Below are 17,044 nucleotides of genomic sequence, written 5' to 3' on the forward strand. Positions count from 1 at the left end.
ACCTATACGGATTCTCCTGCACAGTGGCAGATATGTAAATACGGGGTTTCCGTACCATTTCTTGCGCATTACGGTTCGAACACTAGAACACCTATACGGATTCTCCTGCACAGTGGCAGATATGTAAATACGGGGTTTCCGTACCATTTCTTGCGCATTACGGTTCGAACACTAGAACACCTATACGGATTCTCCTGCACAGTGGCAGATATGTAAATATGGGGTTTCCGTACCATTTCTTGCGCATTACGGTGCGAACACTCGAACACCTATACGGATTCTCCTGCACAGTGGCAGATATGTAAATACGGGGTTTCCGTACCATTTCTTGCGCATTACGGTTCGAACACTCGAACACCTACACGGATTCTCCTGCACAGTGGCAGATATGTAAATACGGGGTTTCCGTACCATTTCTTGCGCATTACGGTTCGAACACTCGAACACCTACACGGATTCTCCTGCACAGGGGCAGATATGTAAATACGGGGTTTCCGTACCATTTCTTGCGCATTACGGTTCGAACACTCGAACACCTATACGGATTCTCCTGCACAGTGGCAGATATGTAAATACGGGGTTTCCGTACCATTTCTTGCGCATTACGGTTCGAACACTCGAACACCTATACGGATTCTCCTGCACAGTGGCAGATATGTAAATACGGGGTTTCCGTACCATTTCTTGCGCATTACGGTTCGAACACTCGAACACCTACACGGATTCTCCTGCACAGTGGCAGATATGTAAATACGGGGTTTCCGTACCATTTCTTGCGCATTACGGTTCGAACACTCGAACACCTATACGGATTCTCCTGCACAGTGGCAGATATGTAAATACGGGGTTTCCGTACCATTTCTTGCGCATTACGGTTCGAACACTCGAACACCTATACGGATTCTCCTGCACAGTGGCAGATATGTAAATACGGGGTTTCCGTACCATTTCTTGCGCATTACGGTTCAAACACTCGAACAACTACACGGATTCTCCTGCACAGTGGCAGATATGTAAATACGGGGTTTCCGTACCATTTCTTGCGCATTACGGTTCGAACATTCGAACGCCTATACGGATTCTCCTGCACAGTGGCAGATATGTAAATACGGGGTTTCCGTACCATTTCTTGCGCATTACGGTTCGAACACTCGAACGGCTATACGGATTCTCCTGCACAGTGGCAGATATGTAAATATGGGGTTTCCGTACCATTTCTTGTGCATTACGGTTCGAACACTCGAACACCTATACGGATTCTCCTGCACAGTGGCAGATATGTAAATACGGGGTTTCCGTACCATTTCTTGCGCATTACGGTTCGAACACTCGAACACCTATACGGATTCTCCTGCACAGTGGCAGATATGTAAATACGGGGTTTCCGTACCATTTCTTGCGCATTACGGTTCGAACACTCGAACACCTATACGGATTCTCCTGCACAGTGGCAGATATGTAAATACGGGGTTTCCGTACCATTTCTTGCGCATTACGGTTCGAACACTAGAACACCTATACGGATTCTCCTGCACAGTGGCAGATATGTAAATATGGGGTTTCCGTACCATTTCTTGCGCATTACGGTTCGAACACTAGAACACCTATACGGATTCTCCTGCACAGTGGCAGATATGTAAATACGGGGTTTCCGGACCATTTCTTGCGCATTACGGTTCGAACACTCGAACACCTATACGGATTCTGCTGCACAGTGGCAGATATGTAAATACGGGGTTTCCGTACCATTTCTTGCGCATTACGGTTCGAACACTAGAACACCTATACGGATTCTCCTGCACAGTGGCAGATATGTAAATACGGGGTTTCCGTACCATTTCTTGCGCATTACGGTGCGAACACTCGAACACCAATACGGATTCTCCTGCACAGTGGCAGCTATGTAAATACGGGGTTTCCGTACCATTTCTTGCACATTACGGTTCGAACACTCGAACACCTACACGGATTCTCCTGGACAGTGGCAGATATGTAAATACGGGGTTTCCGTACCATTTCTTGCGCATTACGGTTCGAACACTCGAACACCTATACGGATTCTCCTGCACAGTGGCAGATATGTAAATACGGGGTTTCCGTACCATTTCTTGCGCATTACGGTTCGAACACTCGAACACCTATACGGATTCTCCTGCACAGTGGCAGATATGTAAATACGGGGTTTCCGTACCATTTCTTGCGCATTACGGTTCGAACAATCGAACACCTATACGGATTCTCCTGCACAGTGGCAGATATGTAAATACGGGGTTTCCGTACCATTTCTTGCGCATTACGGTTCAAACACTCGAACACCTATACGGATTCTCCTGCACAGTGGCAGATATGTAAATACGGGGTTTCCGTACCATTTCTTGCGCATTACGGTGCGAACATTCGAACACCTATACGGATTCTCCTGCACAGTGGCAGATATGTAAATACGGGGTTTCCGTACCATTTCTTGCGCATTACGGTTCGAACACTAGAACGCCTATACGGATTCTCCTGCACAGTGGCAGATATGTAAATATGGGGTTTCCGTACCATTTCTTGCGCATTACGGTTCGAACACTAGAACACCTATACGGATTCTCCTGCACAGTGGCAGGTATGTAAATACGGGGTTTCCGTACCATTTCTTGCGCATTACGGTTCGAACACTAGAACACCTATACGGATTCTCCTGCACAGTGGCAGATATGTAAATACGGGGTTTCCGTACCATTTCTTGCGCATTACGGTTCGAACACTCGAACACCTATACGGATTCTCCTGCACAGTGGCAGATATGTAAATACGGGGTTTCCGTACCATTTCTTGCGCATTACGGTTCGAACACTCGAACACCTATACGGATTCTCCTGCACAGTGGCAGATATGTAAATACGGGGTTTCCGTACCATTTCTTGCGCATTACGGTGCGAACATTCGAACACCTATACGGATTCTCCTGCACAGTGGCAGATATGTAAATACGGGGTTTCCGTACCATTTCTTGCGCATTACGGTTCGAACACTCGAACACCTATACGGATTCTCCTGCACAGTGGCAGATATGTAAATACGGGGTTTCCGTACCATTTCTTGCGCATTACGGTTCGAACACTCGAACACCTATACGGATTCTCCTGCACAGTGGCAGATATGTAAATACGGGGTTTCCGTACCATTTCTTGCGCATTACGGTTCGAACACTCGAACACCTATACGGATTCTCCTGCACAGTGGCAGATATGTAAATACGGGGTTTCCGTACCATTTCTTGCGCATTACGGTTCGAACACTCGAACACCTATACGGATTCTCCTGCACAGCGGCAGATATGTAAATACGGGGTTTCCGTACCATTTCTTGCGCATTACGGTTCGAACACTCGAACACCTATACGGATTCTCCTGCACAGTGGCAGATATGTAAATACGGGGTTTCCGTACCATTTCTTGCGCATTACGGTTCGAACACTCGAACACCTATACGGATTCTCCTGCACAGTGGCAGATATGTAAATACGGGGTTTCCGTACCATTTCTTGCGCATTACGGTTCGAACACTCGAACACCTATACGGATTCTCCTGCACAGTGGCAGATATGTAAATACGGGGTTTCCGTACCATTTCTTGCGCATTACGGTTCGAACACTCGAACACCTATACGGATTCTCCTGCACAGTGGCAGATATGTAAATACGGGGTTTCCGTACCATTTCTTGCGCATTACGGTGCGAACACTCGAACACCTATACGGATTCTCCTGCACAGTGGCAGATATGTAAATACGGGGTTTCCGTACCATTTCTTGCGCATTACGCTTCGAACACTCGAACACCTATACGGATTCTCCTGCACAGTGGCAGATATGTAAATACGGGGTTTCCGTACCATTTCTTGCGCATTACGGTTCGAACACTCGAACACCTATACGGATTCTCCTGCACAGTGGCAGATATGTAAATACGGGGTTTCCGTACCATTTCTTGCGCATTACGGTTCGAACACTCGAACACCTATACGGATTCTCCTGCACAGTGGCAGATATGTAAATACGGGGTTTCCGTACCATTTCTTGGGCATTACGGTTCGAACACTAGAACACCTATACAGATTCTCCTGCACAGTGGCAGATATGTAAATATGGGGTTTCCGTACCATTTCTTGCGCATTACGGTTCGAACACTCGAACACCTATACGGATTCTCCTGCACAGTGGCAGATATGTAAATACGGGGTTTCCGGACCATTTCTTGCGCATTACGGTTCGAACACTCGAACACCTATACGGATTCTGCTGCATAGTGGCAGATATGTAAATACGGGGTTTCCGTACCATTTCTTGCGCATTACGGTGCGAACACTCGAACACCTATACGGATTCTCCTGCACAGTGGCAGATATGTAAATACGGGGTTTCCGTACCATTTCTTGCGCATTACGGTTCGAACACTCGAACACTTATACGGATTCTCCTGCACAGTGGCAGATATGTAAATACGGGGTTTCCGTACCATTTCTTGCGCATTACGGTTCGAACACTCGAACACCTATACGGATTCCCCTGCACAGTGGCAGATATGTAAATACGGGGTTTCCGTACCATTTCTTGCGCATTACGGTGCGAACACTCGAACACCTATACGGATTCTCCTGCACAGTGGCAGATATGTAAATACGGGGTTTCCGTACCATTTCTTGCGCATTACGGTGCGAACACTCGAACACCTATACGGATTCTCCTGCACAGTGGCAGATATGTAAATACGGGGTTTCCGTACCATTTCTTGCGCATTACGGTCCGAACACTCGAACACCTATACGGATTCTGCTGCACAGTGGCAGATATGTAAATACGGGGTTTCCGTACCATTTCTTGCGCATTACGGTTCGAACACTCGAACACCTATACGGATTCTCCTGCACAGTGGCAGATATGTAAATACGGGGTTTCCGTACCATTTCTTGCGCATTACGGTTCGAACACTCGAACACCTATACGGATTCTCCTGCACAGTGGCAGATATGTAAATACGGGGTTTCCGTACCATTTCTTGCACATTACGGTTCGAACACTCGAACACCTATACGGATTCTCCTGCACAGTGGCAGATATGTAAATACGGGGTTTCCGTACCATTTCTTGCGCATTACGGTTCAAACACTCGAACACCTATACGGATTCTCCTGCACAGTGGCAGATATGTAAATACAGGGTTTCCGTACCATTTCTTGCACATTACGGTGCGAACATTCGAACGCCTATACGGATTCTCCTGCACAGTGGCAGATATGTAAATACGGGGTTTCCGTACCATTTCTTGCGCATTACGGTTCGAACACTCGAACACCTATACGGATTCTCCTGCACAGTGGCAGATATGTAAATATGGGGTTTCCGTACCATTTCTTGCGCATTATGGTGCGAACACTCGAACACCTATACGGATTCTCCAGCACAGTGGCAGATATGTAAATACGGGGTTTCCGTACCATTTCTTGCGCATTACGGTTCGAACACTCGAACACCTATACGGATTCTCCTGCACAGTGGCAGATATGTAAATACGGGGTTTCCGTACCATTTCTTGCGCATTACGGTTCGAACACTCGAACACCTATACGGATTCTCCTGCACAGTGGCAGATATGTAAATACGGGGTTTCCGTACCATTTCTTGCGCATTACAGTTCGAACACTCGAACACCTATACGGATTCTCCTGCACAGTGGCAGATATGTAAGTACGGGGTTTCCGCACCATTTCTTGCGCATTACGGTTCGAACACTCGAACACCTATACGGATTCTCCTGCACAGTGGCAGATATGTAAATACGGGGTTTCCGTACCATTTCTTGCGCATTACGGTTCGAACACTCGAACACCTATACGGATTCTCCTGCACAGTGGCAGATATGTAAATACGGGGTTTCCGTACCATTTCTTGCGCATTACGGTTCGAACACTCGAACACCTATACGGATTCTCCGGCACAGTGGCAGATATGTAAATACGGGGTTTCCGTACCATTTCTTGCGCATTACGGTTCCAACACTCGAAACCCTATAAGGATTCTCCTGCACAATGGCAGATATGTAAATACGGGGTTTCCGTACCATATCTTGCGCATTACGGTGCGAACACTCGAACACCTATACGGATTCTCCTGCACAGTGGCAGATATGTAAATACGGGGTTTTCGTACCATTTCTTGCGCATTACGGTTCGAACACTAGAACACCTATACGGATTCTCCTGCACAGTGGCAGATATGTAAATACGGGGTTTCCGTACCATTTCTTGCGCATTACGGTTCGAACACTAGAACACCTATACGGATTCTCCTGCACAGTGGCAGATATGTAAATATGGGGTTTCCGTACCATTTCTTGCGCATTACGGTTCGAACACTCGAACACCTATACGGATTCTCCTGCACAGTGGCAGATATGTAAATACGGGGTTTCCGTACCATTTCTTGCCCATTACGGTCCGAACACTCGAACACCTATACGGATTCTGCTGCACAGTGGCAGATATGTAAATACGGGGTTTCCGTACCATTTCTTGCGCATTACGGTTCGAACACTCGAACACCTATACGGATTCTCCTGCACAGTGGCAGATATGTAAATACGGGGTTTCCGTACCATTTCTTGCGCATTACGGTTCGAACACTCGAACACCTATACGGATTCTCCTGCACAGTGGCAGATATGTAAATACGGGGTTTCCGTACCATTTCTTGCGCATTACGGTTCGAACACTCGAACACCTATACGGATTCTCCTGCACAGTGGCAGATATGTAAATACGGGGTTTCCGTACCATTTCTTGCGCATTACGGTTCAAACACTCGAACACCTATACGGATTCTCCTGCACAGTGGCAGATATGTAAATACGGGGTTTCCGTACCATTTCTTGCACATTACGGTGCGAACATTCGAACGCCTATACGGATTCTCCTGCACAGTGGTAGATATGTAAATACGGGGTTTCCGTACCATTTCTTGCGCATTACGGTTCGAACACTCGAACACCTATACGGATTCTCCTGCACAGTGGCAGATATGTAAATACGGGGTTTCCGTACCATTTCTTGCGCATTACGGTTCGAACACTCGAACACCTATACGGATTCTCCTGCACAGTGGCAGATATGTAAATACGGGGTTTCCGTACCATTTCTTGCGCATTACAGTTCGAACACTCGAACACCTATACGGATTCTCCTGCACAGTGGCAGATATGTAAGTACGGGGTTTCCGTACCATTTCTTGCGCATTACGGTTCGAACACTCGAACACCTATACGGATTCTCCTGCACAGTGGCAGATATGTAAATACGGGGTTTCCGTACCATTTCTTGCGCATTACGGTTCGAACACTCGAACACCTATACGGATTCTCCTGCACAGTGGCAGATATGTAAATACGGGGTTTCCGTACCATTTCTTGCGCATTACGGTTCGAACACTCGAACACCTATACGGATTCTCCTGCACAGTGGCAGATATGTAAATACGGGGTTTCCGTACCATTTCTTGCGCATTACGGTTCCAACAGTCGAACACCTATAAGGATTCTCCTGCACAGTGGCAGATATGTAAATACGGGGTTTCCGTACCATTTCTTGCGCATTACGGTGCGAACACTCGAACACCTATACGGATTCTCCTGCACAGTGGCAGATATGTAAATACGGGGTTTCCGTACCATTTCTTGCGCATTACGGTTCGAACACTAGAACACCTATACGGATTCTCCTGCACAGTGGCAGATATGTAAATACGGGGTTTCCGTACCATTTCTTGCGCATTACGGTTCGAACACTAGAACACCAATACGGATTCTCCTGCACAGTTGCAGATATGTAAATATGGGGTTTCCGTACCATTTCTTGCGCATTACGGTTCGAACACTCGAACACCTATACGGATTCTCCTGCACAGTGGCAGATATGTAAATACGGGGTTTCCGTACCATTTCTTGCGCATTACGGTTCGAACACTCGAACACCTACACGGATTCTCCTGCACAGTGGCAGATATGTAAATACGGGGTTTCCGTACCATTTCTTGCGCATTACGGTTCGAACACTCGAACACCTATACGGATTCTCCTGCACAGTGGCAGATATGTAAATACGGGGTTTTCGTACCATTTCTTGCGCATTACGGTTCGAACACTCGAACACCTATACGGATTCTCCTGCACAGTGGCAGATATGTAAATACGGGGTTTCCGTACCATTTCTTGCGCATTACGGTTCGAACACTCGAACACCTATACGGATTCTCCTGCACAGTGGCAGATATGTAAATACGGGGTTTCCGTACCATTTCTTGCGCATTACGGTGCGAACACTCGAACACCTATACGGATTCTCCTGCACAGTGGCAGATATGTAAATACGGGGTTTCCGTACCATTTCTTGCGCATTACGGTTCGAACACTCGAACACCTATACGGATTCTCCTGCACAGTGGCAGATATGTAAATGCGGGGTTTCCGTACCATTTCTTGCGCATTACGGTTCGAACACTCGAACACCTATACGGATTCTCCTGCACAGTGGCAGATATGTAAATACGGGGTTTCCGTACCATTTCTTGCGCATTACGGTTCGAACACTCGAACACCTATACGGATTCTCCTGCACAGTGGCAGATATGTAAATGCGGGGTTTCCGTACCATTTCTTGCGCATTACGGTTCGAACACTCGAACACCTATACGGATTCTCCTGCACAGTGGCAGATATGTAAATACGGGGTTTCCGTACCATTTCTTGCGCATTACGGTTCGAACACTCGAACACCTATACGGATTCTCCTGCACAGTGGCAGATATGTAAATATGGGGTTTCCGTACCATTTCTTGCGCATTACGGTTCGAACACTCGAACACCTACACGGATTCTCCTGCACAGTGGCAGATATGTAAATACGGGGTTTCCGTACCATTTCTTGCACATTACGGTGCGAACATTCGAACGCCTATACGGATTCTCCTGCACAGTGGCAGATATGTAAATACGGGGTTTCCGTACCATTTCTTGCGCATTACGGTTCGAACACTCGAACACCTATACGGATTCTCCTGCACAGTGGCAGATATGTAAATATGGGGTTTCCGTACCATTTCTTGCGCATTATGGTGCGAACACTCGAACACCTATACGGATTCTCCAACACAGTGGCAGATATGTAAATACGGGGTTTCCGTACCATTTCTTGCGCATTACGGTTCGAACACTCGAACACCTATACGGATTCTCCTGCACAGTGGCAGATATGTAAATACGGGGTTTCCGTACCATTTCTTGCGCATTACGGTTCGAACACTCGAACACCTATACGGATTCTCCTGCACAGTGGCAGATATGTAAATACGGGGTTTCCGTACCATTTCTTGCGCATTACAGTTCGAACACTCGAACACCTATACGGATTCTCCTGCACAGTGGCAGATATGTAAGTACGGGGTTTCCGTACCATTTCTTGCGCATTACGGTTCGAACACTCGAACACCTATACGGATTCTCCTGCACAGTGGCAGATATGTAAATACGGGGTTTCCGTACCATTTCTTGCGCATTACGGTTCGAACACTCGAACACCTATACGGATTCTCCTGCACAGTGGCAGATATGTAAATACGGGGTTTCCGTACCATTTCTTGCGCATTACGGTTCGAACACTCGAACACCTATACGGATTCTCCTGCACAGTGGCAGATATGTAAATACGGGGTTTCCGTACCATTTCTTGCGCATTACGGTTCAAACACTCGAACACCTATACGGATTCTCCTGCACAGTGGCAGATATGTAAATACGGGGTTTCCGTACCATTTCTTGCACATTACGGTGCGAACATTCGAACGCCTATACGGATTCTCCTGCACAGTGGCAGATATGTAAATACGGGGTTTCCGTACCATTTCTTGCGCATTACGGTTCGAACACTCGAACACCTATACGGATTCTCCTGCACAGTGGCAGATATGTAAATACGGGGTTTCCGTACCATTTCTTGCGCATTACGGTTCGAACACTCGAACACCTATACGGATTCTCCTGCACAGTGGCAGATATGTAAATACGGGGTTTCCGTACCATTTCTTGCGCATTACAGTTCGAACACTCGAACACCTATACGGATTCTCCTGCACAGTGGCAGATATGTAAGTACGGGGTTTCCGTACCATTTCTTGCGCATTACGGTTCGAACACTCGAACACCTATACGGATTCTCCTGCACAGTGGCAGATATGTAAATACGGGGTTTCCGTACCATTTCTTGCGCATTACGGTTCGAACACTCGAACACCTATACGGATTCTCCTGCACAGTGGCAGATATGTAAATACGGGGTTTCCGTACCATTTCTTGCGCATTACGGTTCGAACACTCGAACACCTATACGGATTCTCCTGCACAGTGGCAGATATGTAAATACGGGGTTTCCGTACCATTTCTTGCGCATTACGGTTCCAACAGTCGAACACCTATAAGGATTCCCCTGCACAGTGGCAGATATGTAAATACGGGGTTTCCGTACCATTTCTTGCGCATTACGGTGCGAACACTCGAACACCTATACGGATTCTCCTGCACAGTGGCAGATATGTAAATACGGGGTTTCCGTACCATTTCTTGCGCATTACGGTTCGAACACTCGAACACCTATACGGATTCTCCTGCACAGTGGCAGATATGTAAGTACGGGGTTTCCGTACCATTTCTTGCGCATTACGGTTCGAACACTCGAACACCTATACGGATTCTCCTGCACAGTGGCAGATATGTAAATACGGGGTTTCCGTACCATTTCTTGCGCATTACGGTTCGAACACTCGAACACCTATACGGATTCTCCTGCACAGTGGCAGATATGTAAATACGGGGTTTCCGTACCATTTCTTGCGCATTACGGTTCGAACACTCGAACACCTATACGGATTCTCCTGCACAGTGGCAGATATGTAAATACGGGGTTTCCGTACCATTTCTTGCGCATTACGGTTCGAACACTCGAACACCTATACGGATTCTCCTGCACAGTGGCAGATATGTAAATACGGGGTTTCCGTACCATTTCTTGCGCATTACGGTTCGAACACTCGAACACCTATACGGATTCTCCTGCACAGTGGCAGATATGTAAATACGGGGTTTCCGTACCATTTCTTGCGCATTACGGTTCGAACACTCGAACACCTATACGGATTCTCCTGCACAGTGGCAGATATGTAAATACGGGGTTTCCGTACCATTTCTTGCGCATTACAGTTCGAACACTCGAACACCTATACGGATTCTCCTGCACAGTGGCAGATATGTAAGTACGGGGTTTCCGTACCATTTCTTGCGCATTACGGTTCGAACACTCGAACACCTATACGGATTCTCCTGCACAGTGGCAGATATGTAACTACGGGGTTTCCGTACCATTTCTTGCGCATTACGGTTCGAACACTCGAACACCTATACGGATTCTCCTGCACAGTGGCAGATATGTAAATACGGGGTTTCCGTACCATTTCTTGCGCATTACGGTTCGAACACTCGAACACCTATACGGATTCTCCTGCACAGTGGCAGATATGTAAATACGGGGTTTCCGTACCATTTCTTGCGCATTACGGTTCGAACACTCGAACACCTACACGGATTCTCCTGCACAGTGGCAGATATGTAAATACGGGGTTTCCGTACCATTTCTTGCGCATTACGGTTCGAACACTCGAACACCTATACGGATTCTCCTGCACAGTGGCAGATATGTAAATACGGGGTTTCCGTACCATTTCTTGCGCATTACGGTTCGAACACTCGAACACCTATACGGATTCTCCTGCACAGTGGCAGATATGTAAATACGGGGTTTCCGTACCATTTCTTGCGCATTACGGTTCGAACACTCGAACACCTATACGGATTCTCCTGCACAGTGGCAGATATGTAAATACGGGGTTTCCGTACCATTTCTTGCGCATTACGGTTCGAACACTCGAACACCTACACGGATTCTCCTGCACAGTGGCAGATATGTAAATACGGGGTTTCCGGACCATTTCTTGCGCATTACGGTGCGAACACTCGAACACCTATACGGATTCTCCTGCACAGTGGCAGATATGTAAATACGGGGTTTCCGTACCATTTCTTGCGCATTACGGTTCGAACACTCGAACACCTATACGGATTCTCCTGCACAGTGGCAGATATGTAAATATGGGGTTTCCGTACCATTTCTTGCGCATTATGGTGCGAACACTCGAACACCTATACGGATTCTCCAACACAGTGGCAGATATGTAAATACGGGGTTTCCGTACCATTTCTTGCGCATTACGGTTCGAACACTCGAACACCTATACGGATTCTCCTGCACAGTGGCAGATATGTAAATACGGGGTTTCCGTACCATTTCTTGCGCATTACGGTTCGAACACTCGAACACCTATACGGATTCTCCTGCACAGTGGCAGATATGTAAATACGGGGTTTCCGTACCATTTCTTGCGCATTACAGTTCGAACACTCGAACACCTATACGGATTCTCCTGCACAGTGGCAGATATGTAAGTACGGGGTTTCCGTACCATTTCTTGCGCATTACGGTTCGAACACTCGAACACCTATACGGATTCTCCTGCACAGTGGCAGATATGTAAATACGGGGTTTCCGTACCATTTCTTGCGCATTACGGTTCGAACACTCGAACACCTATACGGATTCTCCTGCACAGTGGCAGATATGTAAATACGGGGTTTCCGTACCATTTCTTGCGCATTACGGTTCGAACACTCGAACACCTATACGGATTCTCCTGCACAGTGGCAGATATGTAAATACGGGGTTTCCGTACCATTTCTTGCGCATTACGGTTCGAACACTCGAACACCTACACGGATTCTCCTGCACAGTGGCAGATATGTAAATACGGGGTTTCCGTACCATTTCTTGCGCATTACGGTTCGAACACTCGAACACCTATACGGATTCTCCTGCACAGTGGCAGATATGTAAATACGGGGTTTCCGTACCATTTCTTGCGCATTACGGTTCGAACACTCGAACACCTATACGGATTCTCCTGCACAGTGGCAGATATGTAAATACGGGGTTTCCGTACCATTTCTTGCGCATTACGGTTCGAACACTCGAACACCTATACGGATTCTCCTGCACAGTGGCAGATATGTAAATACGGGGTTTCCGTACCATTTCTTGCGCATTACGGTTCGAACACTCGAACACCTATACGGATTCTCCTGCACAGTGGCAGATATGTAAATACGGGGTTTCCGTACCATTTCTTGCGCATTACGGTTCGAACACTCGAACACCTATACGGATTCTCCTGCACAGTGGCAGATATGTAAATACGGGGTTTCCGTACCATTTCTTGCGCATTACGGTTCGAACACTCGAACACCTATACGGATTCTCCTGCACAGTGGCAGATATGTAAATACGGGGTTTCCGTACCATTTCTTGCGCATTACAGTTCGAACACTCGAACACCTATACGGATTCTCCTGCACAGTGGCAGATATGTAAGTACGGGGTTTCCGTACCATTTCTTGCGCATTACGGTTCGAACACTCGAACACCTATACGGATTCTCCTGCACAGTGGCAGATATGTAAATACGGGGTTTCCGTACCATTTCTTGCGCATTACGGTTCGAACACTCGAACACCTATACGGATTCTCCTGCACAGTGGCAGATATGTAAATACGGGGTTTCCGTACCATTTCTTGCGCATTACGGTTCGAACACTCGAACACCTATACGGATTCTCCTGCACAGTGGCAGATATGTAAATACGGGGTTTCCGTACCATTTCTTGCGCATTACGGTTCGAACACTCGAACACCTACACGGATTCTCCTGCACAGTGGCAGATATGTAAATACGGGGTTTCCGTACCATTTCTTGCGCATTACGGTTCGAACACTCGAACACCTATACGGATTCTCCTGCACAGTGGCAGATATGTAAATACGGGGTTTCCGTACCATTTCTTGCGCATTACGGTTCGAACACTCGAACACCTATACGGATTCTCCTGCACAGTGGCAGATATGTAAATACGGGGTTTCCGTACCATTTCTTGCGCATTACGGTTCGAACACTCGAACACCTATACGGATTCTCCTGCACAGTGGCAGATATGTAAATACGGGGTTTCCGTACCATTTCTTGCGCATTACGGTTCGAACACTCGAACACCTATACGGATTCTCCTGCACAGTGGCAGATATGTAAATACGGGGTTTCCGTACCATTTCTTGCGCATTACGGTTCGAACACTCGAACACCTATACGGATTCTCCTGCACAGTGGCAGATATGTAAATACGGGGTTTCCGTACCATTTCTTGCGCATTACGGTTCGAACACTCGAACACCTATACGGATTCTCCTGCACAGTGGCAGATATGTAAATACGGGGTTTCCGTACCATTTCTTGCGCATTACGGTTCGAACACTCGAACACCTATACGGATTCTCCTGCACAGTGGCAGATATGTAAATACGGGGTTTCCGTACCATTTCTTGCGCATTACGGTTCGAACACTCGAACACCTACACGGATTCTCCTGCACAGTGGCAGATATGTAAATACGGGGTTTCCGTACCATTTCTTGCGCATTACGGTCCGAACACTCGAACACCTATACGGATTCTCCTGCACAGTGGCAGATATGTAAATACGGGGTTTCCGTACCATTTCTTGCGCATTACGGTTCGAACACTCGAACACCTATACGGATTCTCCTGCACAGTGGCAGATATGTAAATACGGGGTTTCCGTACCATTTCTTGCGCATTACGGTTCGAACACTCGAACACCTATACGGATTCTCCTGCACAGTGGCAGATATGTAAATACGGGGTTTCCGTACCATTTCTTGCGCATTACGGTTCGAACACTCGAACACCTATACGGATTCTCCTGCACAGTGGCAGATATGTAAATGCGGGGTTTCCGTACCATTTCTTGCGCATTACGGTTCGAACACTCGAACACCTATACGGATTCTCCTGCACAGTGGCAGATATGTAAATGCGGGGTTTCCGTACCATTTCTTGCGCATTACGGTTCCAACACTCGAACACCTATACGGATTCTCCTGCACAGTGGCAGATATGTAAATATGGGGTTTCCGTACCATTTCTTGCGCATTACGGTTCGAACACTCGAACACCTACACGGATTCTCCTGCACAGTGGCAGATATGTAAATACGGGGTTTCCGTACCATTTCTTGCGCATTACGGTTCGAACACTCGAACACCTATACGGATTCTCCTGCACAGTGGCAGATATGTAAATACGGGGTTTCCGTACCATTTCTTGCGCATTACGGTTCGAACACTCGAACACCTATACGGATTCTCCTGCACAGTGGCAGATATGTAAATACGGGGTTTCCGTACCATTTCTTGCGCATTACGGTTCGAACACTCGAACACCTATACGGATTCTCCTGCACAGTGGCAGATATGTAAATACGGGGTTTCCGTACCATTTCTTGCGCATTACGGTTCGAACACTCGAACACCTATACGGATTCTCCTGCACAGTGGCAGATATGTAAATACGGGGTTTCCGTACCATTTCTTGCGCATTACGGTTCGAACACTCGAACACCTATACGGATTCTCCTGCACAGTGGCAGATATGTAAATACGGGGTTTCCGTACCATTTCTTGCGCATTACGGTTCGAACACTCGAACACCTATACGGATTCTCCTGCACAGTGGCAGATATGTAAATACGGGGTTTCCGTACCATTTCTTGCGCATTACGGTTCGAACACTCGAACACCTATACGGATTCTCCTGCACAGTGGCAGATATGTAAATACGGGGTTTCCGTACCATTTCTTGCGCATTACGGTTCGAACACTAGAACACCTATACGGATTCTCCTGCACAGTGGCAGATATGTAAATACGGGGTTTCCGTACCATTTCTTGCGCATTATGGTTCGAACACTAGAACACCTATACGGATTCTCCTGCACAGTGGCAGATATGTAAATACGGGGTTTCCGTACCATTTCTTGCGCATTACGGTTCGAACACTCGAACACCTATACGGATTCTCCTGCACAGTGGCAGATATGTAAATACGGGGTTTCCGTACCATTTCTTGCGCATTACGGTTCGAACACTCGAACACCTACACGGATTCTCCTGCACAGTGGCAGATATGTAAATACGGGGTTTCCGTACCATTTCTTGCGCATTACGGTTCGAACACTCGAACACCTATACGGATTCTCCTGCACAGTGGCAGAAATGTAAATACGGGGTTTCCGTACCATTTCTTGCGCATTACGGTTCCAACACTCGAACACCTATAAGGATTCTCCTGCACAGTGGCAGATATGTAAATACGGGGTTTCCGTATCATTTCTTGCGCATTACGGTGCGAACACTCGAACACCTATACGGATTCTCCTGCACAGTGGCAGATATGTAAATACGGGGTTTCCGTACCATTTCTTGCGCATTACGGTTCGAACACTCGAACACCTATACGGATTCTCCTGCACAGTGGCAGATATGTAAATGCGGGGTTTCCGTACCATTTCTTGCGCATTACGGTTCCAACACTCGAACACCTATACGGATTCTCCTGCACAGTGGCAGATATGTAAATATGGGGTTTCCGTACCATTTCTTGCGCATTACGGTTCGAACACTCGAACACCTACACGGATTCTCCTGCACAGTGGCAGATATGTAAATACGGGGTTTCCGTACCATTTCTTGCGCATTACGGTTCGAACACTCGAACACCTATACGGATTCTCCTGCACAGTGGCAGATATGTAAATACGGGGTTTCCGTACCATTTCTTGCGCATTACGGTTCGAACACTCGAACACCTACACGGATTCTCCTGCACAGTGGCAGATATGTAAATACGGGGTTTCCGTACCATTTCTTGCGCATTACGGTTCGAACACTCGAACACCTATACGGATTCTCCTGCACAGTGGCAGATATGTAAATACGGG

This window comes from Camellia sinensis, chromosome 12, assembly GCF_055761805.1.
Source record: "Camellia sinensis isolate YWXY chromosome 12, ASM5576180v1, whole genome shotgun sequence".
In the NCBI taxonomy this organism is placed as follows: Eukaryota; Viridiplantae; Streptophyta; class Magnoliopsida; order Ericales; family Theaceae; genus Camellia; species Camellia sinensis.